This window comes from Parasteatoda tepidariorum, chromosome 2 (assembly GCF_043381705.1).
Source record: "Parasteatoda tepidariorum isolate YZ-2023 chromosome 2, CAS_Ptep_4.0, whole genome shotgun sequence".
Lineage (NCBI taxonomy): Eukaryota > Metazoa > Arthropoda > Arachnida > Araneae > Theridiidae > Parasteatoda > Parasteatoda tepidariorum.
This window is the reverse complement of record NC_092205.1, coordinates 30,567,973-30,583,371: the sequence shown is the minus strand read 5'-3', so window position 1 is coordinate 30,583,371 and position 15,399 is coordinate 30,567,973.

Sequence of the window (15,399 nt, the reverse complement as noted above, 5' to 3'; positions counted from 1 at the left end):
AGTAAATTGATGCTCAGAATTATTCTCATTCTTTCATTTGTTATAAATCCAGAAAGAAAAAAGAAATTTAGAACCATTTTTCATTCATTTATTTTATTTTTCTAAGCTTGGTTTTAATTTTTGATGTCTTCTTAAATCAGTTAGTGCACTATATATTTTTGTGTGAAGTAAAATTTCTGGTGGATGTGTTACTTTTTTGTGTGTGTTCCTTCTGCAATTTTTGCCATAGTTAACTTATTAGTAGCTGAGATACATATTTAGTCTGTAAAAATGCTATGTATTATAAAGTATCAAATAATAAAAAATATAATTTAAGCTACAATGTAAAAAATTGACTAAGATTTTATGATAAAATGAAAAAGTAATTTCTGCTTAAGTTAATGTATTTCTATTTTTCTAGTAATAATATAATAAAATAAGTTTTGTACTTATAATTCATTTAAATTTAATAATTATGCAGAGAAAGAAAGAAGTAATGCATTACAAATTTAATTTTAAAGTAATATTTAAAGATCAACTTATACAATTCAGTGATAAACTTAATTGTGGTTTTGCAAGTGGAATTATCAAGAATTGTGCATAGCTCACATATATCACACATTTATTTTCCAATGGTCGAAACATGCAATGCAGATGAAATTTATAATTTGTCGCTATACAATAATCAAAAGAGTATTGTAATAAATAAGCAAAACAAATTTTGAATTCACAACAATAAAGCTGAATGCATTTTTATAAGAGAAGATAAAAGGTCAAGTGCTGTTATTTCACAAATCTTAATTAATTTAAAATTTCAGGATATTTTTCCATACTGCTGTGCCAAATCTATTCCAAACTTGCAAATTTAGAAAACACTTAACAAAAGAAAACACTTAGCTTATTTTGAAAACAACACAGTGAAAATAAAATTATTTCCTCTATGTCCAGAAATTTACATTAAATTTCTTAATGCTGAAAATGTATCATAAACTTTAAAAATTAACGAGGCGATCATGATGTGAGTATTGAAATACATAACAATATTGAGAATAAGTTAATAAAAATCAAATAACGGCTATAAATAGTTAAAAGAACACACTAAAGGTGAAACATCCCAGACAGAAAAAAAAAATAAGGACAATTAGTTATAATTAGAACATTTCTACAAAGTTAAGAAAATTCCAACTGATTTCGAAAAATTTAAAACATCTATAAAGACGAAACAAATGAAATACTATTAATAAATACTTTTTTAAAAAACAAATTACAATTTATGTAGAAATTTGACAAAACATGAACTGTCAGTCTGAAAAAAACGAACTTTACTTCCCCCTGCTTCCTCCACAGAAAACGTAAACATCAAGTTCTTTAAAAGACAAATATTTGCTTATAGCTCTTCAGTCAGAGAACATTTACACTGCTTACGAAAGTTTCATGTTGGCAAATTCGGAGATGCGAGCAGAAGCATGATTGGTTAAATACATTTGTTGGAGAAAGGCTCGCCAATCAGGTTCTCGTTTGCTTGCCGGAAATCACATATGAACTTTTTTTTCCATGCAGTGTGAAGGCATCGTAAAAGTGACTAAACAGTTCTGTGGTAGTGAAAATGAACCCAGAAAGAAAATTGGTTGGGCAGTTTCTGCCTTTGTTCTAATTTTTTCCATGACCAAGAACGAAGCTCAATGACATTAATATTTACTTCATTTTCTATTTGATTGTCTCAGGTGAAGATCACGCTTATTTCGTTGATAATCATTTAAATGACTTAGTCATTTCGAGAACAGACTATGTCGTCGAAAGGCCATTTCATGAACAGGTCGTTTAGTCTAAAAATCCTCTCGTCTGCAGGATAATTTCTTCGATATGTCATTTCATCAACGGTGGTCATTTCTTCGAAACGGTCAATTTGTCGACAGAATCATTTTTTCGACATGAATTTAAACTTAATTTTAGGTTTTGCTACAAAATTGTCGATTTCGGCAAAATGTCATTGTCGATGAAAAGACCCTTTTAATGAAATGACCTTATTGGCGAAATGACCCTGTCTACGAAAGGACCTTGTCAATGAAACGATCCTGTTGACAAAAAGACCCTGCCAGCAAAATTACCCTCTCAACGAAATGGCCTGTCGATAAAATGATGTAGCAGATGAAATGATCTGTCAATGAAGTAGCATTGATGAAGCGATTGAAAGTGACATGAACTATCCTGATATCAGATTTGATCTGGTATTGTGTAAATATGTCGCTAATGTGTCGGAACAAATTAGTGCTACCGATAATCTTTCGTGGTGAAACTAGTCACTCAGATTAGATTTTATTTGCTATAGTCACGATATAAGGGGTCCGAATATTTAGACACACGTGTGAATGTTCAGAAACTACATGTATGAAGAACAGCTCTCGTATGGTTGAATCGCATTGATGTATGTATCATTGCGTATGTGATTCGCAGGCAGTGATAATGCTGCATTACATTCTGAAATGTGTTTTTAAAAAAAATAATATATAGACCCAACCACACAAGCGTCAAAATTAAAAAAAAAAGAATGCAAGAAAAAAATATGATTTTTCTTAGAAAATATTGACATTTATTAAATATTTGTAGAAAAAAAAGGGAAAAAATTGTTTTTGCTAGAAGTAGAAAATATTATTTTAAAAACCATACAATTAATATAAGTTTTCTATCGCCTTATCGACCGAATGTTAAAACTCAGTTTAAAGAATGGAAAATTTTTTCAACATTGGTAGCATGTAAATTCAGGGATTGATTAATAGGATTACATGTGGATTGCACCTAACAGGCTCTTACATTACGTATAAAAATAATTACAATATCTTTTGCTTAACTACAAGTTTGGGCTTTAACTTGTAACGGATTTCAAAAGTTTTGTTTTAAGTTTTTTAAAGTTCTTTTTTCTCTTTTAAAAATAAAATTTCTTTAAAATTTGTAAATAGGTCTAGAATGCATAGATTTTTTATTGAGGTGACGATACAATAAAGTTACTTATTTTTCCCCATTTAAAACTGGTTGAAAATTTGCGTTTAGGTAAAATCCATTATAGAAACATTTAAATGTTTAACATCTTAGAGAACAACATTCATTTTCGATTTTTTCTGGTTATACTTCGAAAGTGTCGAGACCAATTAGTCATTTGATTATTACGTATTTATTTAATGATTTTTGAAAAACTAATGAGCCTCACTCCATCTTCGCTGTCGCTCGTCAACCCTAGAACAGCTTACTCATATTATTTCAGATTCCTTCACACACACTTTTCAGTCTATTCTTGCGTAATACCCCAACTTTAATACCTTAATATTTTTTATACTTAAAATCAAGCTATATAAGATTTAAATTGCAAAACTGATTTACATTGATTTTTCTAACATTGGAAATGAATTATATTAATAAAAAGAAATTATTTGTAAAATAAACAAAGCAAGAATTACTGTTCATTTTAAACATAGGCGTATGTGCCTGTAAAAGAGCATACATATCATACTTTATATGGTTATAGTTTCAGTTAAACAAAATTAGGTAATGCACGAAAGAGAATAAAAATTTTCAATTTGAAAATAAATAACTGAAAAACTAATTTTTTATTGTGAATTAAATAATCCTAAAAAAACTGAAACTTAAAATTAGCCTGTTTAAGGAAGTATTTCGATAGTTTCCAATGTTATTAAGGAGCAAAATTTCAACATGTACCAAGCACTCAAACAAAGGCGCCCATTATCAAAACAAGAATAAGAAAAAATTAATGTGAATGAGAAAAACGAAATAAACAAGAAAAAATTACAACCTTGCCAACGTAAGGCATAATGGAACTACAGTAAACCGCTGTAGCCAAGAGAAAATGAAAGTGCATGAAAGCAGCAAATCAGGGCAGATTGCCTTTCCAAGCAGTATGGAGAATAGTATGAAACTTGTGTCTTTAACTAGGAAATTGGATTACCTATGAATGAAGATTCTGCTTTTTTTCCCCCCCACATAAATCCATTCGCTCCGCTGTCAAACTGAAACCGGATGTATCAGGGGTGAACATAATTAAAACCAACCTCCATGAGTCCATTTTCTTAACTCATTAAAATTATATTAACCTTCAATAAAGGGGAGTGATGTCATCAATTATAACTCCTATTTTCCCCTTTTTTTCTGGAAAAAAAAGGGATTATCTACTCTATCGGAAACTTGGATTATTTTCGATTAAAATTATATCTTTTTTATATATTATCTTAATATTTCTAGGAGGTACGAAGATTGAAACAATGTAAATAGTAAAATTTGCAAAAACCTAAAAATTTGATAAGAAAATTTTGTTTTAATAAAAATTATTGTGATTATCACCTGAATAAGAAAATAAAAAATTATACATATTAATTTGGATAATAAAGTGTTTTATGTAATTGAAGAAAATCTTATTTTTTATAATGCCATGATTAGAATATTGTGTACTTTTATTTTAACAAACAGGTGTGATAATAATAAAATAAAAATAAAATAAAAAGCATTATCTTAATAGTCCGTTGTGGGTCGAAGAGAGTAATAGGCTCCACAATTTCATGACCTACGGTATGATAGGCCCATATGGTCAGCATTGTGAAGCCAGTTCTCCTTCCAAACAAGCTGGCACCCATACATCTGAAGCTAGGTGGAAATCAAGTAACAACTGAGAATTGAAAACTATAAAATATCTTTCGTCAGTTAATAATTTTTATTCTAATCGTACACCTGTATAGCATCATCTCAATGATTTTTTTGTAACCCTTTTGCGCACTCTTATATCTTTAAGAATCAAACCGTCTATAAAAAAACTTTTTATTAATGATTTAAATTTTTTAGAAAAAATAATTCATAGATTCTGATAAAATTCTGAGGGGATTCTCTAAACATTATTCATAAATCTTTTCGATACGCTGGTTTGTTGGTTAGTTTTATCATCATTTTAAGGATTAAAAAAGTCATCAGAAAATATTGGAGCTTTTTTTTTTCTTTTTTTTTTAAAAAAAAAATTTACTTTAGAATAAGCTATTACCTACTGTAATATGTAGGCGCACCATTTCTCTTAGAATTTAATAATGATATTATATTCCTGCAGTGATATTTGTTCATGCAATGATATATTCATGCTGTTTATTTAGTCAAAATATCAGTTCCGATTGATTTAAATATTTAACAAAAGAAATTTTTCTTGTTTTTTTATGATACATGAACACGCTATTCGTAAGTTCTTGCGATGACTTATGTAAAATATGGCATAAATATTGGATTGCATTTGCAGACAGAAGAATTTTAATACTTGAGCACTTTATCATTTGTTTATTTAATATATCTCAAAACTGTTTCTGAGTAACTAAGGAAAGGATTGCAATTTAAAATATCCAATTCAATTACAATTTAATATGAGTTAAAGCATGCGTTAATTCTGTCAGTTTTTTATTAAAATTTGATTACAAATTATCTAACAACAATTATTGTGTGATTATTTCTTCATGTTATTATTTGAGTTCGCGTTATTTGTATAGATATATTTTTCAAATTTAATCTTTAACACCATAAATCTATATCAAAGGATAAAAAGTTCTGTGTAAGATTTTCAAAAGTATTGGACATAGGTAAGTAGTATTTGAATAATGCTCAGAACCTCTGCAAATGATCCTAAGATGGCTTTTTTTTCTCTCTAGGATAACTTTCATTTTTGACACTGGCACACGATTCGTACTTGATTACGCGTGGAAGTGTAGCTTAAAAATGCAACACTTTAGGTTTCAAGTAACAATAAATAATTGCCTTATGTGTAAAAGTATAAAACCTGACTATTTATAAGGCTGTGAGTGAAGAAAGTTTTGAATAATATTTTGAAGGATTATTTTTTACTAGTTGAGTACCATCTCTTCATATGAATTAAAAAAAAAAAGAAAAAGACGCAAATAATCAGTATTAATTAACGCTTCGAAATTATGCTCAAAATTATAAATCATATGCCGACGCAATTAATAAATCCAAATTATGTCAAATTTTGCTAATTTTTTAAAAACTGTTGCTTTTCTTGGTAACTTTAGGATATATTAGATTTTATTTTAATTTTATATTCGTCGTTGAACAGCCGACCCAATTTTAGGTTTACAACTACTAATGCTCAACTCCGTAGCCTTGTAATTTTGACCCAATCCAGAAGACAAGGAAACTCCTGGATCAGTACCCCCAGAGATATTGATGATTTGTTATGGGAACATGGATGACTCTGCGACTCGACAGATTTAACGTGCATCAGTTCACTATTTACTACACGGGTAGAATATAAGATAGATCAAAACACTTTTTGTAGAAGTTCAACACATCAAAATGAAGATTAACTCTACTATATCATTCGGCTTGATGATACACGATAGTCAAAATCACGATAGTCTACCGAGTCACGATAGTCTACTGATACACGATAGTCAAAATTTACCACCATCAAGCAAATTTAAACAATAATATTGTTTTTTCATTAAATATTTTTTTGAACTTCAATTACCATTGAATTTATGTTATTTAATGATGTAGAAAAAGATTAAAAAGCGTAGTTATAAACAATTAAAACGTTTTTTCAAATAACTTCCAGAAATATTAAATCAGTTATTTAGACTTCATATGTTATCTGCTTTGTTTCTGGTGGTTACCTGATAGAACAAATAAATTTAATTATTAAAAAATTAGCAATAAATTCCTTTTTTGAATAAACAGAGCTGCAATTTAATAAATCACCACATTTATATTTTCTTTAAAAATTGAAAAGAAAATTTAAATTGTTTAACTACAGTTTAAATTGCTAACAGTTTAAAGTTGCTAACAGTTTAAATTGTAACAATGCATAATGCCAATGCCTTGTACCTGAGAGAAAAAAGTATTACTCACGTCATTAACACGAATGAACTAACTGAAATTTTTGAATAATTTTTAGGATCGAGGGCTATAATAGTCTAATTCGCTGTTAAAATATGAGGGCGTTTTTTTTCCCACCATTAGTTCTGGTATAAGTAATTCGCACAAACTGTACCTTTATTATTATACATTTATCCGAGATGCAAATGTGTCTTCATATTTTTTGTAGTCAAAATCCTTAATTTGAAAACAGACATAAAATTAACTTTTAGAGTTATTTGTAAATCAAAGAAAAACTAAACGTTTTGAACTTACTTGGGGAGAGGGGATAAAAGTGTCAATTAACAATTTATTATGCATAATATTCTTGAAGGTATGCCAGTCACTTACCACAAGGTCAATTAATTTCATAATATAAAAACTGAATTTATGTTCAAAAAGAACATAAAATTATATGATATGAATTAAAGAACATGAACGGTCAAAAGTGCAGGCACTCAAGGTGCCAGAACTTTTTACCGTAAAATTTTACAAAAAAAAAAAAAAAAGAAAACCTGATACAAGTAATTTTTACAGTATTATTAACTGAATCTCTTTAAACAAATAAATATTACTTTAAAAATTACGGAAAAAATTTAACGAAAAAAAAAAGGATTTTAGAGTAAAAAGTAATGGCATCCTGAATGCCGATGCTTTTTAATGTAATTTTATAAGAAATTTTTATGACAAATACATTGTAGTGTTGTTTCAGATCTTCCAAACAAATTATAAATTTCAGAAAAGTGTTGAAAACCACATATTTCATGCGTTTGTAAAAAAGAACAATCTGCGACATAGTTCGATAAGCATATACCAATGTACGATGAGAATAAAAAATCTCCCGAATAACTTAAGTTTATACCTTCTTAAATAATATCTATTGTTAAACCATATTGTTTGTATATTCCTGTTTGTTTATTTTTTTATGCGGTTAAGATTCAGATTAATCTTAAGTAAGGTCTTAAACTGAGACATGCGTCATTCAAGTTGAACTATAGTATCGGGAAATCAAATTTCAGAAATACGATAATGTGATTCAACCTAGTACTGAAGGTTAATGAAAATTTGAAGTTAGATTACGTTTCAAACACAATGCGAAACTTTTAACAGCGTAATGAGCAGATAAATTTCAAATTTCTCTGTTCAATGAGCTGATTTATGATAGACTGATTAATTAGTTGCAATTAAACTAGATACATAATGTTGAAACAAATGCTCCAAAGGATAAATGTTTTCCTCGTTAGGAAACACCCGTCTTTGAAACCTTTCGTTATATTCGTTTTGAAACCTTTTCATTTGACAAAATTCTACAGTTGCACATTTTTCCTGAATTAATATGGTGTTTCCCAATATTTTTTCAGGTGTCATATATGTAACTCCTTATGGACTTGATGAACCTGTAAATTGTACTAGTTCATTATTTTACTCTGGCGTTGTTAGTTTCTAAATATTGCCTTGTCATTTGAACAAATTAAATGCGCACGATTTGCTTAAAAAGATGGTAATTCCTTTTATATTACCATGTATTCAACTAAATAAATAAATAGAGAAGCCCACGATTTACTGGGAAATTGGAGCTTTTATGGTATATTATAATGTTAAAGTAATGTGAAATATTATTTTATTAAATTATTGCAAATTTTGGACATTATTTTGATTTAATTTCTCTCTCCTCCTCAAATATGTACCATAAACTATATGCAGAAGAATACAAGATTATGAAGCCAGGTACAGTAAGCGAATCAGGGAATAAAACGAATAAAAAAACAAAGAAAAATGAGATGTTACGTTCGAGATGCATAGTAGGTAAAAAAATGAATTTTTTTTTTCACGTCTATTATCTCTGCAATGTAAAAAAATATTTTGTTTGTATGCGAGTAATATATATCCAGTTTTAACTTTTATGTAAAAGTCTTAAATATTTCTCAGATATTCAGAAAATGAATTCTTGAAGTAAATATAAAAAAAAAAAAATGGAATTATTCACTTTTGTGAAAAAATAGAGGTAACCAGATTTTCATGTGCATATAAGTCATTTTTACTTACATTTTAATTTAAAAAAAAAAACGGTAAACAGAATTCTTTGATTTATTAAGTAAAATGTATATTGAAATATTTGATTCATGCTCCATTTAATAATTTTCCACAGAAATTATTTTCGAAAAATTTACGGTGAAAAACGCAGGTATGAGATTTTTTTCCCCTACAAATTATGAATTTCACAGTGTTTCATTATTCCATCTATTTAATTTTTCTCAGTAAATAAAATTAAATATTTAGCGAAACTTACAGGCTTATCAAATAATACATCTTGAGGTACTTTCAATTTGATGAAGTATGCATAATACGCTATTAATATTCTAAAATAAATGTAGAAAATATATTTTTTTTCTTCATGTCATTGAGTCCCCTGTCATTCCATGTAAAACCCTAGTACTGTTCTACTTTTCCCACAATTATGGTGAAACCTGAATACGGTGTGTAATTCCTTTACCTTTTAAAATAAAGTTTTAACTTACGAATAAAGTGGCATAATTTGTAAATACACATATTTTACTGCAAATTTGAAACATTTTTCGAAGTAAAATATCTGTTAGTATTGACACTGGATTATTATTTTTTTTTTCTTTCTCGTCTGGGATATTTTAGAGCTTGTTAAGTCTGGATGTCAAAGGATTGTTTACCTGCTCAGCAGCTGATCTCGTCAAGTAGTCTCAGTGGAGAGGGACAGGTGTTTTGTTTGGGTACTGACTTTAACATCACGCCGGAAATAACCGGTGAATAGGGGCTATGGGGCTGTTTCCGCTGAAAGCAGGGGTATGCCTATTGTGTTTTAAATGTTATGATGCGTTTTCGTCAACGGTTGCAATTTTGGCTTTGTTATGAGCTTTTGGCGATTTTTGTTTGATTAAAAAAGTTTATTTCCTGATATTTAAAAGAAACAAAATATAAAATCCTACGAGAAAAATGTATAATCCTTCAGTAAAGTTTATTTATGTAAACAAATTAAAATATTTATTTATTTACAAAGAGTTAAATTACTTGAAAGAAATTGGCCAAAAATATTATTTACAACTAATGCGTCATTTATTTTAATTTTTAAGAAATTCAATGTATTTCATGCCGACTTGAATTTAAAAAATTTAAATTGTAAAATATTATTGCTTATGATTATTAAAATGAATATTAAATTACATCTCTTCAGTATGAATGTTATTCAGCTTAATTTTTCCTTCTCCTATTCCATTAATGTGTAATATGTTTTATTGAACATATATGTGATCTTATACAGCGGCTCCCAAGTGGTGAACCGCAGAACCCTAGGGTTTCGTAAAATGATCACAAAGGGTTTTTTAGAACTAGAAGAACTTTTTTAAACCAGCAATAATTATATTTATATCCAATAAATAATAATGATTTGTTTAATATTTCGATTGTATAAAATTAATTATCTATGTAAAATTGCGTCACAAAAAGTTTTTAAACTGAATCATACCCACTTAAATATGATAAAATAAATTAATTACCACATTTAAATTTTAAAAATGAATAAAAATGTTCATTTTGGAGTGTTTTTTCGCTTCTCAAGAGTATAACCAGAATATATACCACCTTCAAATTAAACTTATGAAGTAAGATATATCAAATTTTTACACTCACTTCCATTTTTAGTAATCAAAAATTATTTGTTTTGAAAAAAATACTTAAAAAAATTAACAAAAGAGTTAAGCTTTCTTTAATGGAAATAATTATTTTTAAATTCAAACGGCGCCAAATTTTGTCAGTAAAGATTCAAAATTATTTCAAAGTTTAATAAAACGTTTGTTACATTGCTTATTTCATTTTACTTTTTTTGTTTATTTATATATTTTTAAGAAAATAAACGTTATATAAAATTTAATGCTTGAATATTTACAGGCGAAATCTATGCCATTCACAAAGAAGGAAATACATTTTCTTATGCTTAATCGTATTGTGAATTTTGGAAAAGTTTTACAGTGAGTAACGAAATAATTAGCATTCCGAAAATAATAGGATCTGCTTTAATTGAAGAAATAGTATGAAATATTGATTTCCATTTTTAATTGTAAAAAATTATTTTCTTTAAAAAAACACTAAAAAATTAACAAAATAGTTAACTTTGTTTAAGGGGAATAATTATTTTTAAATTCAAACGGAGCCAACTTTCATCAGTAAAGATTCGAAATTATTTCAGAGCTTAGTAAAACGTTTGTTTCAATGCTTATTTCATTTTACTTTATTTATTTATTTACATATTTTTAAGAAAAAAAAATTTAAGAAATTTGATACATAAATATTTAGAGCCAAAAGCTATACTATTCACTAAAGAGGAAAGAATTTTTTTTATACTTAATCATACAGTAAAGTTCGGAAAAGTTTTACAGTGTGTAACGAAATAATCAACATTCCGAAAATTACATGATCTGCTTAAATTGAAGAAGTATCATGCTAATTCTGTTTCATGTGTGTACTTATGATAGAAAACCATCATAGTGCATTTCATATCAATGTTATGAGATGCGAACTCAATTTATATTTTTATTTAATACAAGAAAAATTAAATAAATGTAATGCAAGGAAAAAAAATAAATCAAACTTTATGCATCACTTTCATTTCAAAATTTCACATGATTATTTTTGTACGTAACTTGAAAAAAAAAGCAAATAATTGAAAATAATTATTTTTCATCGAAAATGATGGCATAAATTCAAACAATTCTTTGAATATTAAATTTAGGCAACTTTACATACATAATTTTACATACATTTTACATACATTTACATAATTTTTTTAATGATTTTTAAAACAACTCTTATTTTATAAATTATTATGAATTTATTTGTTTTTAATTAAAAAGTATCAGTCAGTATTTAGTAGTTTTTCATTAATGGACAAGATTATGGCAAATTATCAGTTTATTAGAAAAATTGCAAGAGTTCCTTGGGGGAGGGGGAACAGCGGCAAATTTTTATTTAGTTAGGAAATAAATAGAAAACATGAAACAAATGTAGGAAATTGATATTTCAAATTGTACAACGTAGTTTAAAAGCTTACGCAGTTAGGATTTCTTAAAAGACTAAGAAGCGGAGTACAGAATTTAGTAATTTTTTGCATTTTTTATTTAATAATCTTACTCATACTCGATTCAAAGAATTATATTCTTTAAGTATTATTCATGTGTAGGAACTTACCCAATCCACATGCACTAATAGTGAATATTAATGATATAAATTAAATATTTCACCAAATATCACCGATTCAAAGAATTATATTCTTTAAGTATTATTCATGTGTACGAACTTCTTCCATTCGCAAGCACTAATAGTGAATATTAATGATATAAATTAAATATTTCACCAAATATCACTGATTCAAAGAATTATATTCATTCATGTGTACGAACTTCCACAATTCGCATGCACTAATAGTGAATATTAACAATATAAATTAAATATTTCACCAAATGTCACCGATTCAAAGAATCATATTCTTTAAGTATTATTCATGTGTACGAGCTTCCACAATCCGCATGCACTAACAGTGATTATTAATGATATAAAATAATTATTTCACCAAATATCACCAAAGTGATCAGTTGAATGTTGATGGTTTTCGAATATCGGGCTTTCACTGTAAAAGAAATACATATTAATAATATATTTTGCTGTGGAATTCAGGGGTGCTTAAAAAGTTTATAATGACAAAAGAGTAAACAGATGGGCACAGTTGGACAGTGTAGCTTGGGCACAATACTGAAAATGTGAAGTTCTATTGTTGAAACCCAATGTTAGAGCTTGAGATCTTTTAAATGGCTTCACCAATTGGATTTTTTTCCCCAACATTTTTCTGTTATAGACATTTTTTATCCTTTTAACAGAATTGTTACCAAGAGTGTAAAAAAGTTAAAGTAGATGAAATCTCGAGAATAAATAAAACCCGGGTTTTAATAAATTAAATTAAAGCCCCTAATTAAAGCTCGCTAGGTTCATAGTTTAACTGCTGCACATGATGTGTGTTGGAAACAAACGCGCAGTCTAGCATAAGATATCAAAAGATAACATAAGATATCAATAAGATATCAAAAATTGAACAAATACTATGTTTAACCGTCACAAGTAATTTTAAAAATAAATGCGCTTGTTTTTTATTCTTTCAAATAGCATTTCAGTTTCAAGACGTTTAAATTTATTAAAATATAATTCTAAAACTTTTTGTTGCCAAAATACTAATGATAATAACTGTTATTCTTTGGCGTGTTTTTAAACCAAAATTCGTAATTCTCTAACTGTGCATTGATATCCCTTAAACGAAAATGTTATAAATTCACAAAAATAATCTGTTTTGATTACTAGAGGTTGGGTACCAACACTGGCTAGATGCATTAAACGCATTATAAAATATATATTTGTGAACTCGTATTTAAAGCTTAGATCAATTTTGTATCAGATTCTGGGTTTAAGTATTAAGAAAAGAAAAATGTTTAGCAGCAAACAATATTTTATCTAGGCCTGAATTTAAATAAAACTGATTAGCAATTAAAAGTCAATTTTAATTACCTATCAAACATCTCTGTAAATGCAAAGACTGGTTGTTACTTTTTAATGTAGAAACTTATATCTTTGTTTATTCTGCTTCTAAATTCTTAAACAGCGCCATGAAGATAATTTTTTATTTTTAATATAATTGTTTCGATTTAATATGTATTAATTACTGTTTTAGATCCATGTATTCTTAAAGAAACTTATAACAGTTAATGTTCATTTCACTTTGGCGAACGAAATCCCTCACAAATAAACTGCATTGGCTTGTATTTAATTTGTAAGGGTTTAATTGCTAACACAAAGATAATTAATAATAGCGAATAAGTGCACTGTTTGATTTTATTAAAGTTAATAATTTGTTTTATTATCCAACAGAAGCGCCATTGTGCTAATCAGTTGATTTGCTTAAAATTTTAGCATATTCTGCATTGATCATTTTAATAATACCATGATATCGACTGTGAGATTGTAAAACTCGAAATACTCGAAATTCTACTTATATAAAAAAGGAGGACAAGCTGATCACCGAAGGCGGTGAGTAGATATTAAAATTAATATTTTTATGTTGACTGTTTAAAACAATACGTTGTAAAAATAATAATAAAACAATTTTTACAAGGAAATTGGCCACTTCATGTAATAATGCATACATATTTCCCATTCCATTTTTAGAATTCCTCTTTACAATAGTACACGTTGTATTAATAAAATCGTTATGTACTTAGAGAAATTTTTACTAGAAAAATATAATTTGAAAAATGCATTTTAAAATTAATGTAATTTGATGAATTGCATCACTAAGAATAAATAAATAACTCACGATTGTAGACAAATTTCTATCCTATTTTTATAGTTTCATACATCATTCAGGTTTATTTAATAATTTCTTACCTTTTTTATTAATGAACAAATATTATGAATAAATTAGTTTTTCTACTTACTGAAATGAGTCTATTCGAGTGTTGTTAAGAGTAAATATTTGCTTTCAGTCATAATTTTTTTTTTGTTTAAATTTTAAGCTAAATGAAAATTTAAAAGAAGAATATTTTAAATCGGAATATATGCTCTTCTTTTTTTTCTTTCCACTACAACGAACCATATCAGTGCTCTTTACTAAAAGGAAATGATATTTTTTCGGAACTGTGTAATCATTTAGTAAATTAATATAAATTAAAACCAGTCTTCATTAATATTAAATTTATAAAATATATTTATTTTCATTAAAAATATAATATTAAACAAAATATTTTTCAAGTCACAAAACTCAATTCGAAAATTACAAATCTTTTAAAAACGGGTAAATTACGTAGTAATGTTTTCTGAAAACTTTCAAATAATGAGTAAATTAAACAAATCGTTAAGTTGTTTTCAATTAATTTTTCCCATTATCCAAATGTTTCATTTTTATAGCTCTTAAAATCTCAATCATGTAAAATCTTAATCTGTGTTAATCATGTAAAACTTTTAAGAAATCAGAATTACTCGAATTTATCTGATGGTTTTGCCACATTTAATTAATATTTGAATTTGTGTAGACGTAATTAAATGCGCTTTCAGAAATGCAAAAACCAGTAATTTAGAATTTAAAAAAATACAAAATCATCTAGATTATCCCAAACTATTAGCATTTCATTATTTCGTTTATGTATAATTGCAACTAATATATATCGTGTTTAGAAATTTAAAATGCAAATAACCAAGATTGTTCTAATCTGCTTGATTGCTTTGCACTTTAAAAAAAANTTTAAAAAAGATAAAATATATATATATATATATATATATAATTGCTATTATTCGTGTAGTATACGTAAATGATATACTTGTGATTAGAAATTTTAAATTTACGTGAATTGAGAAAAACTTGTGAATCTTAGTAAAACATTATTATTACATTAAACCCGTCTAAATAGAATAAAAATATCGAATTTGATTTATTATTTTTATAAA